Source organism: Apteryx mantelli, chromosome 12 (assembly GCF_036417845.1).
Source record: "Apteryx mantelli isolate bAptMan1 chromosome 12, bAptMan1.hap1, whole genome shotgun sequence".
Lineage (NCBI taxonomy): Eukaryota > Metazoa > Chordata > Aves > Apterygiformes > Apterygidae > Apteryx > Apteryx mantelli.
The window spans coordinates 25970233-25980824 of NC_089989.1; the positions used below are offsets into that span (position 1 = coordinate 25970233).

Consider the following 10592-nt stretch of genomic DNA (forward strand, 5'->3'; position numbering starts at 1 on the left):
AACCTAAGCCTGCTAGAAATCCCATTTAACATATCGACATTTACTAGCACAAAAGGCAGTCTCCAGTTTTAGGAGTGAGATTCAGCCTTTAATCCGCCCCAGGCCCCCCCTGGGATCACTACAAGCCGTTTCGCACTCCTGCCGCGGTATCAACCCCGGCTCCCATTAACCGCAACAAGCAGCAGCCGGCTGCAGACTGAAAAGCAACTGTTTAAATCCCAAATTATTTTACTAAATCTGGTCAGGGCCAGTAAGTGTATATGTACATCCCAAATGATGTTAGTTAATGTGGTCAATGCCAACCTGCGTGTGAACAGTCCAAATTACACTAATTTAAATGAAGTCAGAGCGCTGTGATACAATGTAGGGCTTTTTTTTTTTCTTCTGTTTAGCAGCTGTTTACCATAAAGATACACATAGGCGGCTGCGATGAATTTTGCATTTCGTTTTAGGAGCGCTGTTTGCAAGGACGTCGACTTAACAACAAATTTCAGGTGTGTTCCCAGCCCTCGTGGGGTTCGACGATGCCCAGATGTGCATTGTCCGGTGGCATCTTCCGGCTGGTGGCTGGGATTGACGGCTCACCGCAGAACTGCGAGCGGTTCGTCTCCTAGCAGGCTGGAGTCAGAGGACGCTGGTCAGCTTTCTAGAAGAAAAACACAGAAAAGGGACAGTAACCAAAACGGACAGTGTCCCAGGTGGTCACTTTACCATTTAATCACAGTGCTTTCCACCCCGTTTTCGCAGGATATGGACTCCGGCGCCCGCTCGCCAGCTACCCTCAGGAGGAAGAACTACGGGACCGGCCGGTAAGAGGACGAAAGCAGAGGCGCTAAGAGCAGCTCTGCCGGCGTGCGGGGCGCCCGAGCCAGCGGCCGTGCTTCCTCCCGGCGATCCCTGCACTGAAAGAGAGGAAAAACCCTTGTCGGAAGGCAGCAGCAGCCAACGCACTCCCCCCCCCTTCGCCACCTACTCGCTTGAATTAAGAGGAAAATGGAGTTAATTTTAAAAATGGAGTTGTTAAACGCCGGGCTCGGCAGCGCTAGGTGGTGCTCCAGCATGCACTTCTGCACGCTCCCCTTCCTCGCCAGGAGTCAGCTGTGCCGCGCCGCTCGCTCGGCGAGGTCCGTTTTTAGGGGATTCAGAGCAAACAAGGGAAAAGTTTGATCTCTGACCTATTCCCTTTAACTTGGATCTTTTTGTGTGTTCCTACAACACGCTGTTTGTGACTACTTCTGTTTAAAAACTAGTCTGTACAGTCTAATTCTAACAGGAAAATCCCCACGTAGGTGTGCCGCTGATTTCTACCCTGCCAATAAATTGGCTCGTTATACACCCGAATCTGCTAGTTCCAGGCAGAATAAAATAGCAGGTCTCAATATTTCAAAATAAAAAGTGACTCTTGACCTTTAGATGATTTATTAAATGCTGCAAATAAAAAAAAAAGCTGTTCACCTCACAGACACCGAGCTACCGGCCTGGCAGCCACCAACCTGACCATGATTAAAATCCACCCAGCCGCCGGCTTCCTCCTGTTGGAAGGGGAAAAAAGTCTTGCTGGCATCCGCACGGATAAGGAAACCCCTGCCAGATAACCCCTCTCCCGTCTGAAACCGCTTAGGGAGCAGTATTCCTGCTTCACGAGCGCGTCCGCCACGTCGAGAGGACTCCACCACCCGCGGGACTCGCCGAGGCAATGCCGCACTGGCGGCACAAAGTAGTCACGAAAAGGATTTCTCCACCGAAGGATTTCACAGTCAAAACAATAAAACAATTCTTCTAAAAACATTACACGCATCAACCCTATGATTTGCTCAATGCTTAAAATATCAGATAAAGCACCGAGGTTAAGGAAAGAGACATTCTAATAATGTGCACAGTGATACACAGAGACGCAGTAATCCTGTTTTAAATATTATCTAATTGCAGGGAATACAGCGTTGCTACTTTAGAGCTTTATATAAACTGCAGGGAAAAAAAGCAGTTCAGTCCTCAGAGTCATCACACCAAATTGTCACCTTGGTTAAGGACAGATGCACACTGATTCCAGAAGGAAACAGATGTTTTCAAACTATCGCAGGTCCTTTACAGGGATAATTACCTGTAAATAGCAAGGTTATTAACATTATTAGTTTAATATCACTATCCATCAAGCATGAAAAATTCATCGCAGTAGAAGTTCTAATACTGAAGTCCCACTTAGCGCTAATTTCCTCCCACGGCTGAGCACTTACGCAGATTCCCACCAAGGTATTACACCGCGTTGGCCATTCATACAACAACAGTTGATGATCTCCCATGTTGTAGATTTTCACAGTGTTTATATGTGCATCATCCGAATATGTATCATACAGCTAGGCACGGATTTTTAAGCTATTTAACCAAGATTTTTCTAAAATAATGTATTTTGTACATGTCACTTTCATGGACACAAAATTAAATAAGCTCAAATGAAGGCCAATTCATTTTGTCTGCCTGAATTTCTGAAAGTTTGGCGATCCAATTAATCTTGCATTACAAATGCAGACATATAAACAGTTTACTGATGGCTCTGGAAAATTACAGTAGGATAGAAAATCATAGTTATTCTCTAAAAAATATTGAAGTATCCTTACCCACTCCATTTTATGGAAAGCAAATCTAAAGCACAAAAGGTGTATTAGACTCCACAGGTGCCCGTGCAGGTGAAATGCCGTTCCACCGAAAATCCCCCCAGAGCACCTGCAATAGGAAGGGACAAGAAGCAGAACAGGGCGTTGAGCCCAAAGGCCGTTTGGAAAGACGGAGAGAAAGCTGTACTGATGAAGCGCTGTGGAAAGACAGCTAAATGCAGCATTTGCCGTATTTTCTTTGCAGTATTTTGTTTTTCCCCCACATAAGCAGCAATTAAAATAAAAAGAGGCCTGACTATACATGTTTTCACTGACTTAATTATTAGGGTCTGATAATCAAATGGAAAAAAGACTAGCCGGTTTATAAAGTGCAAAATGGAATAATTCTCTTTTAATGTCCTATTTCCCAGGAGCTGAGGAAGGCTTAGTTACGAACACCGAAACCGCGTTTCCCCCGAGCGCGTGGATCGCATCCGACTGTGTCCAGCTCAGCCCAGCCCTGGCAGCCGCACGGGAACGGGGGTTACCTGCTGCACGGCGGCTTCCCGAGGGAGGAAAGCGCCTGCCGGTTTGTACAGCTGTTTGCCGCCGAGCCTCTGAAATAACCGGTTTAAGCATAAATGGCTCAGTGCATCTTAGTTTTGAGGGTAGTTTTGCAACAGTTCTCAATATAGCCTCTAAGAGCAGCGGATTGAGGGGTATTTTTAAGGAATTTTTTTAATTTTTCCATGTTCAAACCTGGCCATGGTTACGCAGGGACCTCACTCCAGCTGCCTAGGACCCACCAAAATGGGCAACCCCTGTATGAAACGTCTTTGCTGATCTTAAGGCATCCGGGAGCTTGGCAGCTGCTGCAGGATTCTGGGTCCCAAAGCCCATCAGAACAAACACACGGGCTGGAAACAAGGCTAAAAGCCCTAAAAGCCTAGCCCAACATTATTTAAATCTAGACAAAATAGTGCATTTCTGCATTCCATAATCAGCTAAATACATACATTCTTCCTTGCAAGGCACTCACAGAGAAGTTAAGCAATCACTGCATGCAAATAAACCCTGCATTTAACTAGAAACAATAGTTTGAAAAGTCATGTTCAAACAAGAAGAGAAAAAACCGCTACATTAAACAGACCCGATGGTAGTTCTCCCTGATGCGTATTGTCTGCAACATAGTTATAGCAAGGACTCTGGGTTTCACAGCCATTAGATGGATTAGATGGCAACGTTTATGCTTTTGTTAATTACAAAGGAACTAAAGGATGCCATTCAACGGAGGCATTAATTTAAATTATTATAGTGCTTTGACACAGCCACGTTCCGCTGCGAACAGATGAAGCTGCTAGGCAAATCCTCCTTCGCAACGGCAACGTTGTCCCGTTTAACATCTTTACCAACAACCTGGAGGAGCCCGTTCTCGCCAAGGCTGCAGACGGCATCGGACCCTCACGGTTATGCAGCATGCTCAAACTCTTGCATAAAGGCGAGAAAAGAAGGAGAGAAAGTGTTATTTTCCATGAATGCATTAGGGCATCATTTACTGGCGAGAGGACCAGCACGTACAGTCTGATACACCTGTGCTACAGGATTTCTTTTCTTTATGGGGAAGAACCAAGGCGACCACAGCTTAAGAGATATAGATATATCCGTAATACTTTTGTTGTGGTGGTTGGACTTACTGAAACTCTGAGCTGCAATCAATCAAATAAGTGGCCTGGGGGACTGCAAAAGCAGGGAAATGAGAAGCTCGCCTTGTTCACAGATAAGGCGCTAGATGTGCGGACACGAACACTTTATAGCCACAGAATTTTTAAACACGTTCCTGCTTGAGAAACACAGACGAAAACCGGCAGATGATTAGCGGGAAACAGATGAAAGTAGGTTCAAAAACACTGCCCTACTGTTGCAAAGGATCTGAAATTTTGTAGTTTGGCCATATTCCTGAGTTGCTTGAATAAAAAGGATTGACCCTAAAGACCATGTATAAGATGACTGTAGTTTTTTAAAAGACTCAAAGGCAAATAATGTATTCCATCAACAAAATTAAATTATTAATATAGGTTCAGGACTGAATGATGTCAGCTAAGTTTCATTAATGTCTATGCAATGCTTTGAGGGTATAAAATACCATGTAACTGTAAATAATTCCTAGAATTAATCCCATTTAATGTTTTCTTAAAACAGTCTCTGCTGCATTATCATACTGTTTGCTAAAAATGAATACCCCCCTGAGGTGAAATCAGGTGGCACGCCAAAGTTTTAGGGTGTCTGGTAGTTCTTTTGCATGGAAAAGAAAAGTAACCATTTTCCTGAAATCAAGTTCCACTTGAAAGTAGCAGTAATAAGTAAATCAACACTGATCACATTTTAAAAATACATAAGTATACCAAAAAAAGAAGAGTTGGCTATTAATGTCACCTTTCCTCATCTTAGGCTTTAATATGGCTGAAAAATATTGATTACTTTAAAAGCCCCTAGTAACTAAAGAACTGTAGGCTTCATATTTTCCCTAATCCTCCATGAATTTTACAGTAAGTCATGATGTGTTTTCTGCTAAGGGTTTTAGGGCTGCACTAAATCACGTACTTACCTGCAGTGGCAGCTCCAAAGCTGGTAGTGCGGTTGCTCAGAACTGGGTTAGAGGTGCGTAATAACGCCGAAGATTTAAGTATCGTTTTAGACGCTTTGGAAATAGATGCATTTTCTCATGTGTATCACTCTGTAACTCCTGCCTTTTAATTATGAGGGTGGCTGTTTGCTTCTTGAAAAGAAAATGAGAGTTTCAGATCAAGAAAAACCCAGCTGAAGAAATATTACAGAAGGAGAGGTACCGTTACAGGTCTTGCTCTAATTCTCATCCTTTCCACCCGCTGGGCAGCACAGAGGGGCCTCGCTCCGCGCGCTCACCTCTCCGCAAGCCCTCTCCCCCTCGCCAAGGGGACGCGGGGCGGGTTCCCGCAGAGAGCCGCACACCTTCCGCTTTCCTTCGCTCCCACAAAACTAGCGACTTCTCCTGATCCCGCGAGTTATGCCTCATCCTCAGTGACTGCTTTTGGCTCGGTGCTATAGTCACTTATTTAGGAAAATGACTTCGTTATAAGAGCAGTCCCATTAAAACGACTGGGGGTTCGCGCGCAGGACGGGGGCCCCGAGCCCCAACGCCATTGAAGCACCGGAGCGCTGCTTCGGCGCTGCTTCCCGGGGATTTCGCCAATCCCCCGGACCGGTTTGGCACCTAAACGCCCGGGGACCTCTCACCCCGCTTGCTGGGGCCACCTGGGCCGCGGCCGGGCCCGCGCGGCGTGCTCAGAGCTCACGACGTAATTACTTTAACGACTGGAAATGAACTGTGAATTCCCGAAGAGCCGCCGAAGCGCGGTGTTTTCAGTCCATCTCCCCGCATCACTAACGGGCCGTTAGAGCCCGCTGGTGCCTTTGACACCGCGCAGCACGTCCGCTGCACCTCCCCGGCAGCGTTAGCCCCAGCGGCTCAAACATCTAACCTGGGGCCTGTTTTCTTCCGACGAAACAAACGGAAAAGGGCAAGAACGCAAGTTCCCGCGGCACCCGCGCTCCGTCCCACCTGCCGTACTCCTGCTCCCGCTGCCCTCCTCATCGCCGAGCTGCTTTCCCGCCGCGTAGCCAAGGACGCCCAACTCCAGAACATCATCAGCCACCAGAGCCAGCGTTTGGAGGAGAGCTTAGCGAGCCTGAGCACCTCCACCGGAGACGGGACTCGAAGCAGCCTCAGCAGGTGCAGCTTTCAGACGGTTCTGAGCGTTCACGCAGAAAGAATCACCCAAATTCATGATTCCCCTTCTGAAACGCTGCCTGAGCTTCTGTCCCTTAAAAATAAAACCGTTCAAGTCGTTATTAGTTCTGGTAAGTTTTCACTCATGCAAGTTCAGGACACACAAACACGTAACGGCGTTTCGCCCTCTGCTTCGATTTCGCAGGTCTCTTCCTTTGCAGGCTCCGGAATGGCTCTTCGGAGCAGCCCGGGACAGTCGGACCCGCAAACGGCGAGAAAGCACCCGAACGCCGTCGCAGACGCGCTCTCTGCGCCCAAGCAGCGTAACACGCATTAGACTGCAGATGGAGCGGAGATTAAACATAGCTTTTAACGGGTCTGCAAATACTTACGCTGGAGAGAAACGCCAGAGAATAAACTCATTATTTACCACTAAACAAACTCTCTGTTTTTTCAGACACGGCCTGCTCGTGCTCAGCTACAGCACTGCCTCCGTAAATGACTTCCTTCCCGCAACTCGGGCAATATTATAGCTGCTTATTTTACAAGCACAGACACGGTTTTGTGCTTAGGCATAAAACGGACGGCACCCACCCACAACCAGAAGTGTGTTCAGCCTTATTCTCCAGAAAGCGGGAGATGGTGCCGCGCGGAGGGGAGCGCTCAGCAGCCCGCTCGGCCCCGGGGAAGATCCATTCATATGCTTGGAGCCTTATAAAAACTGCCAGGTTTAATAAGAAAGAAGCAACGGGGGGAAATCTTTGTTCAGATACGCTGCCCTTTTCTTCACCCTGCCTTCGGCAGAGCGGCAGGAGCACCCGGGAAGAAACCGGGATCAGCCTGGGCCTTGACGCTCATCCTCTCACCCGCCTCCAACACCAAGTAATTCAACGTCTTAGTTCTGCTGTTAGAAATACTAGCGCTTAGCTAGTCCTCCCGTCAGAGGTTTTATCACTTAGGTTCACCTTGGATCGCTACACGTGCGCGTGGCCACCTCCAAAGCAAGCAGCTCTCCGACTTCTCTGCGAAGCTGCTACGGGCTGAACCGGCCCCGCGGCGCCTTCGCCGGGGCGGACGTGACCTGCTCCTCAGCACGCTGCCTTTGGCCCATCACGGCGTGCGCGGCCTCATGCAACTGCATCGCCGGGTGACTCAGAAATGAAGAATCGCTCGGCTGTTTATTGAACAACGGAGCTGCATCAAATCAGTCACATTATGTTGTCTGGAGGACGAAAGCTAATTGGAAGACGCAATGATTTACTAAAGTTTGAAATACCAAATGGGTTTTTGAGTAGGTTAATGACAACTAGGATCGGAACGTAACTGCGGAAAATGGAAATTTTATTTTAATTCCTACCAAAGTACTTTTGTAAATGAGCTTGCTCTTGACTCGTTGTGAGAGGTTTATCACAGCTTGGCTTGCTGTTACATATTTAAATGTTATCCAAGGGTACTTTAAATAAGGTGATCAAATCACATTCATCATGGGACACCAGAAGAGGGATTAAAGTTTTCTAAAAAAAACACATGAGGAGAGTGAGCAGGACAACTCTGAGGAACTCCCTGGACAAGGAAAGATCAAGAATGACAGTAACTGCCTGCTTGAGAGGAGGAGGAGGAGGAGGAGGAGGAGGAGGAGGGTGAAGGAATACCTGGTCACAGAGGTGTTGCTGGCTTCAAGTCCAGCACTCAGGAAAATTCCCGTATTTCTGTAATTCCCGTTTTCCCGTAATTCTGCACTCAGGAACATTCCCACATGGATTTCCAGGGGAGTTTGGCTCTGGTTAGGGCTGCAGCTTTTGGGCTAGTACACGGCAAGACAAACTGAAGGAATTCTAGGTTACAACAAAAAAGTCGCAGTTAAAAATAGACCAAAAAGCCAACATCGTGATTCAGCCGCACTTCCCTCTCACCAAAGAGGACCGAAATAGCAGCAGAAGCCGGGCTGCGCTGCCGGGGGACACGCAGGAGGGGGGGCAGCCCCCAGCGACCCGGCCCCTGAAGCCCCCGTCGCGCCGGCCAAGAGGCGGTGGGACAGGAGCAGCGCCGGGGAGGGCGTCCCCAGGGCCACCGCCGTCCTCTGCTCCGCAGCCCCCGAGGAAGCTCCCGGGAAGCCACCTCTGACCCACCACGTCACGCATGGGCTGCGCATCGCGCTCGGGGACGTGGAAGCCGCCGCGCAGCACGAGCAGAGGCGGCACGCCAGCACCGCGCGTGGAGCACGTCCGGCACAGGGATGCTCAAAAACGGGCGGAAATCGGGACAAACGGCACGCTCGTCCCTTCCCCAGCGCCACGGCACGGCCTCGCTGCCGGCGAACATCTCAGGGAGACTGTGGTCCGTCAGCTCTCACGTGGGACGCTTGCATTTGCTTCTACATCCCCGCTGCTGTGCTGGCCCCGGCTTCAAAGCGCAGCCGAGCCCTGCGTCCGGAATTGTTTTGCACGCGCACCTCCGCTGATTAGCAACACCGGCAGCGGATGCCCCGGAGCGCTCCTCCGCGCAGCGCATGCCAGCGCTGGCGCAACGCGCAGGCAAAACGTCACCACCGGCGTCTCAGAAAAGCCAGCATGACATTTTTAGAAATGTTTTCCGATGTTTTGCAGGGGGTTGCTGGTAGAGGAGGCGGGCGCATCTGCAGAAAACGCCGGCGTATTTGTTCCCTGGAATAAAGACAAATAACAGGAAGGGATCCAAATTCTCTCGGGAACACTAGAATGACTCCGCGATAGTCCACAGAGCCCAATGAACATTACAAAAAGCCCAGACTGGATTTGTACTGCACATAACTGAGGGGAAAATGTGTGCCGTTAACAGTAAAGCTTACCTCAGCGGAAGGAGGCGGAAACGCTGGATTCCCACGGAATGAGGAGCGAGGAGCACCAACGGGAGCCCGAGGCAGCCACCAGCCGGGGTGGCCCCGCGCCGCGCACCGGCAGAGCTCGGCACACGAGCAGCCGCGCTCCGTAAATGGCCGAGGAGAAACGAGAGCTGCTCAGGAAAAGGGACGTTGTTTACTGTCAATATCCCAGTAGCCCAGCAGGTTGTTCCTTGCTCATCCGAGCAGCTCCGACTGCTGGCTAACGCGCCTCGCCAGCCCGGCTTACACGTTTGCCTTCTCCCATCCTTTCTTAGCCTAAAATGGCCCAGGACTGAGCTGCGTCGTAGCCCTTTCGGTTTAACACACACTTAGGTTTCTCCGGTTGCTCCTCCTGGAAGCACGGTCCTTCCCAGCCAGCGCCGTGGCCAAACCGCTCGCGCAGCTCCGGTATTTTGGGACCCCGGAGCTCCACAGGGCCCTGGCAAGGCAGAGCCAAGCTCGCGATACATTTAACGATCGCGCCTTTCCAGAAGCGCCTGCCCTCACATAACCGGAATTTGAAGCTATTAACATCTTCGGGATTATTTTTTCTTCAGTGAAAGACTACTGTTACTAGGGAATTATTTTCTAGTACGAAATCTTGAGACGTTGCTACATGCTGGTTCCTCTTCAAGGACAGTGGAGAAAAAAAGACTATAAAATGCAATAAGCAAAAGAAGTAGCATCCCTTTATGTCTTAAAATACGTGGAGAAGGGAAAAAAATAACAAATCAGAAACTTTTTCAAGTGAAAAGTTGAATTCAATTCAAATTCTTCTAGAATTTACAAAACAGCAAAATTGTCAAGCGTCGACCCAAATTTTTCCTTACATTTCATGGTTTTCACAACCCCCTCCAAATCCCCACCTCGGTACTAAGCATCCCTGAAAGAGAGAGGTCCAGTCACAGGGTATAAGTTAGGCGAGACTAAACCCCACTCCAGCAGCGCCCGTTCCCCCTCAGAATTGACAAAAAAGTGGGATTATCCCTTTCAACTACTCGCGGGTGCCCTCCAAGTAAGGGAGAAATTGCCCTTGAGCTGGAACGTGACACCAGTGAATGCTGTCACATGTACACTGGCCAGAAAGACAGAGGTAATTTAAGGAAGAATAAACTGGGATAACAAGGTTTTACAGGGATCTAAATAATTCTTGAAATACTACCTACTGCATTCGAAAGTCCCCTCCACTAAAACTAGCATTTGTGTTTCTTCCTTCAGCTTTCACTCCCATCAGTATTGCGAATTTAATGATGCTGTGAAGCTTATTTATTTAGGTTGGCTTGCTGCCAAGCAGAAGTTTTGTAAAAGCTGGCTACCACGCCAAATGTTTTAACAAATGGTATCAAAAGCCACCTGCTTTTATCTTTGCAATATA

At 48.7% G+C, this 10592-nt stretch overlaps 1 protein-coding gene and 1 long non-coding RNA gene across 5 annotated transcripts in view; both read right to left on the reverse strand.

Annotated features, from left to right (window-relative positions):
* The window catches only part of CRBN (cereblon), a 28189-nt gene extending 26093 nt beyond the window's left edge, over nucleotides 1-2096 (reverse strand). The window contains exons 1-4 of one of the 4 annotated variants that reach the window (XM_013958283.2): nucleotides 2019-2096; nucleotides 1456-1532; nucleotides 780-902; nucleotides 404-646 (exon numbers count right to left, since the gene is read on the reverse strand). The gene's annotated coding sequence lies outside the window, so the exon portion shown is untranslated. Of the gene's footprint in view, nucleotides 1-303; nucleotides 903-1455; nucleotides 1533-2018 lie in introns of all 4 variants that reach the window. The other 3 variants (XM_013958281.2, XM_013958284.2, XM_013958286.2) reach the window with 3 other exon arrangements.
* Nucleotides 2097-2619: 523 nt separating this feature from the next.
* Nucleotides 2620-4392, reverse strand: LOC136993219 (uncharacterized). The gene is made up of 3 exons (XR_010885442.1): nucleotides 4182-4392; nucleotides 4001-4078; nucleotides 2620-2721 (listed from the first exon to the last, which is right to left on the reverse strand). It is a non-coding gene; the product is annotated as an uncharacterized lncRNA (long non-coding RNA).
* Nucleotides 4393-10592: the final 6200 nt, after the last annotated feature.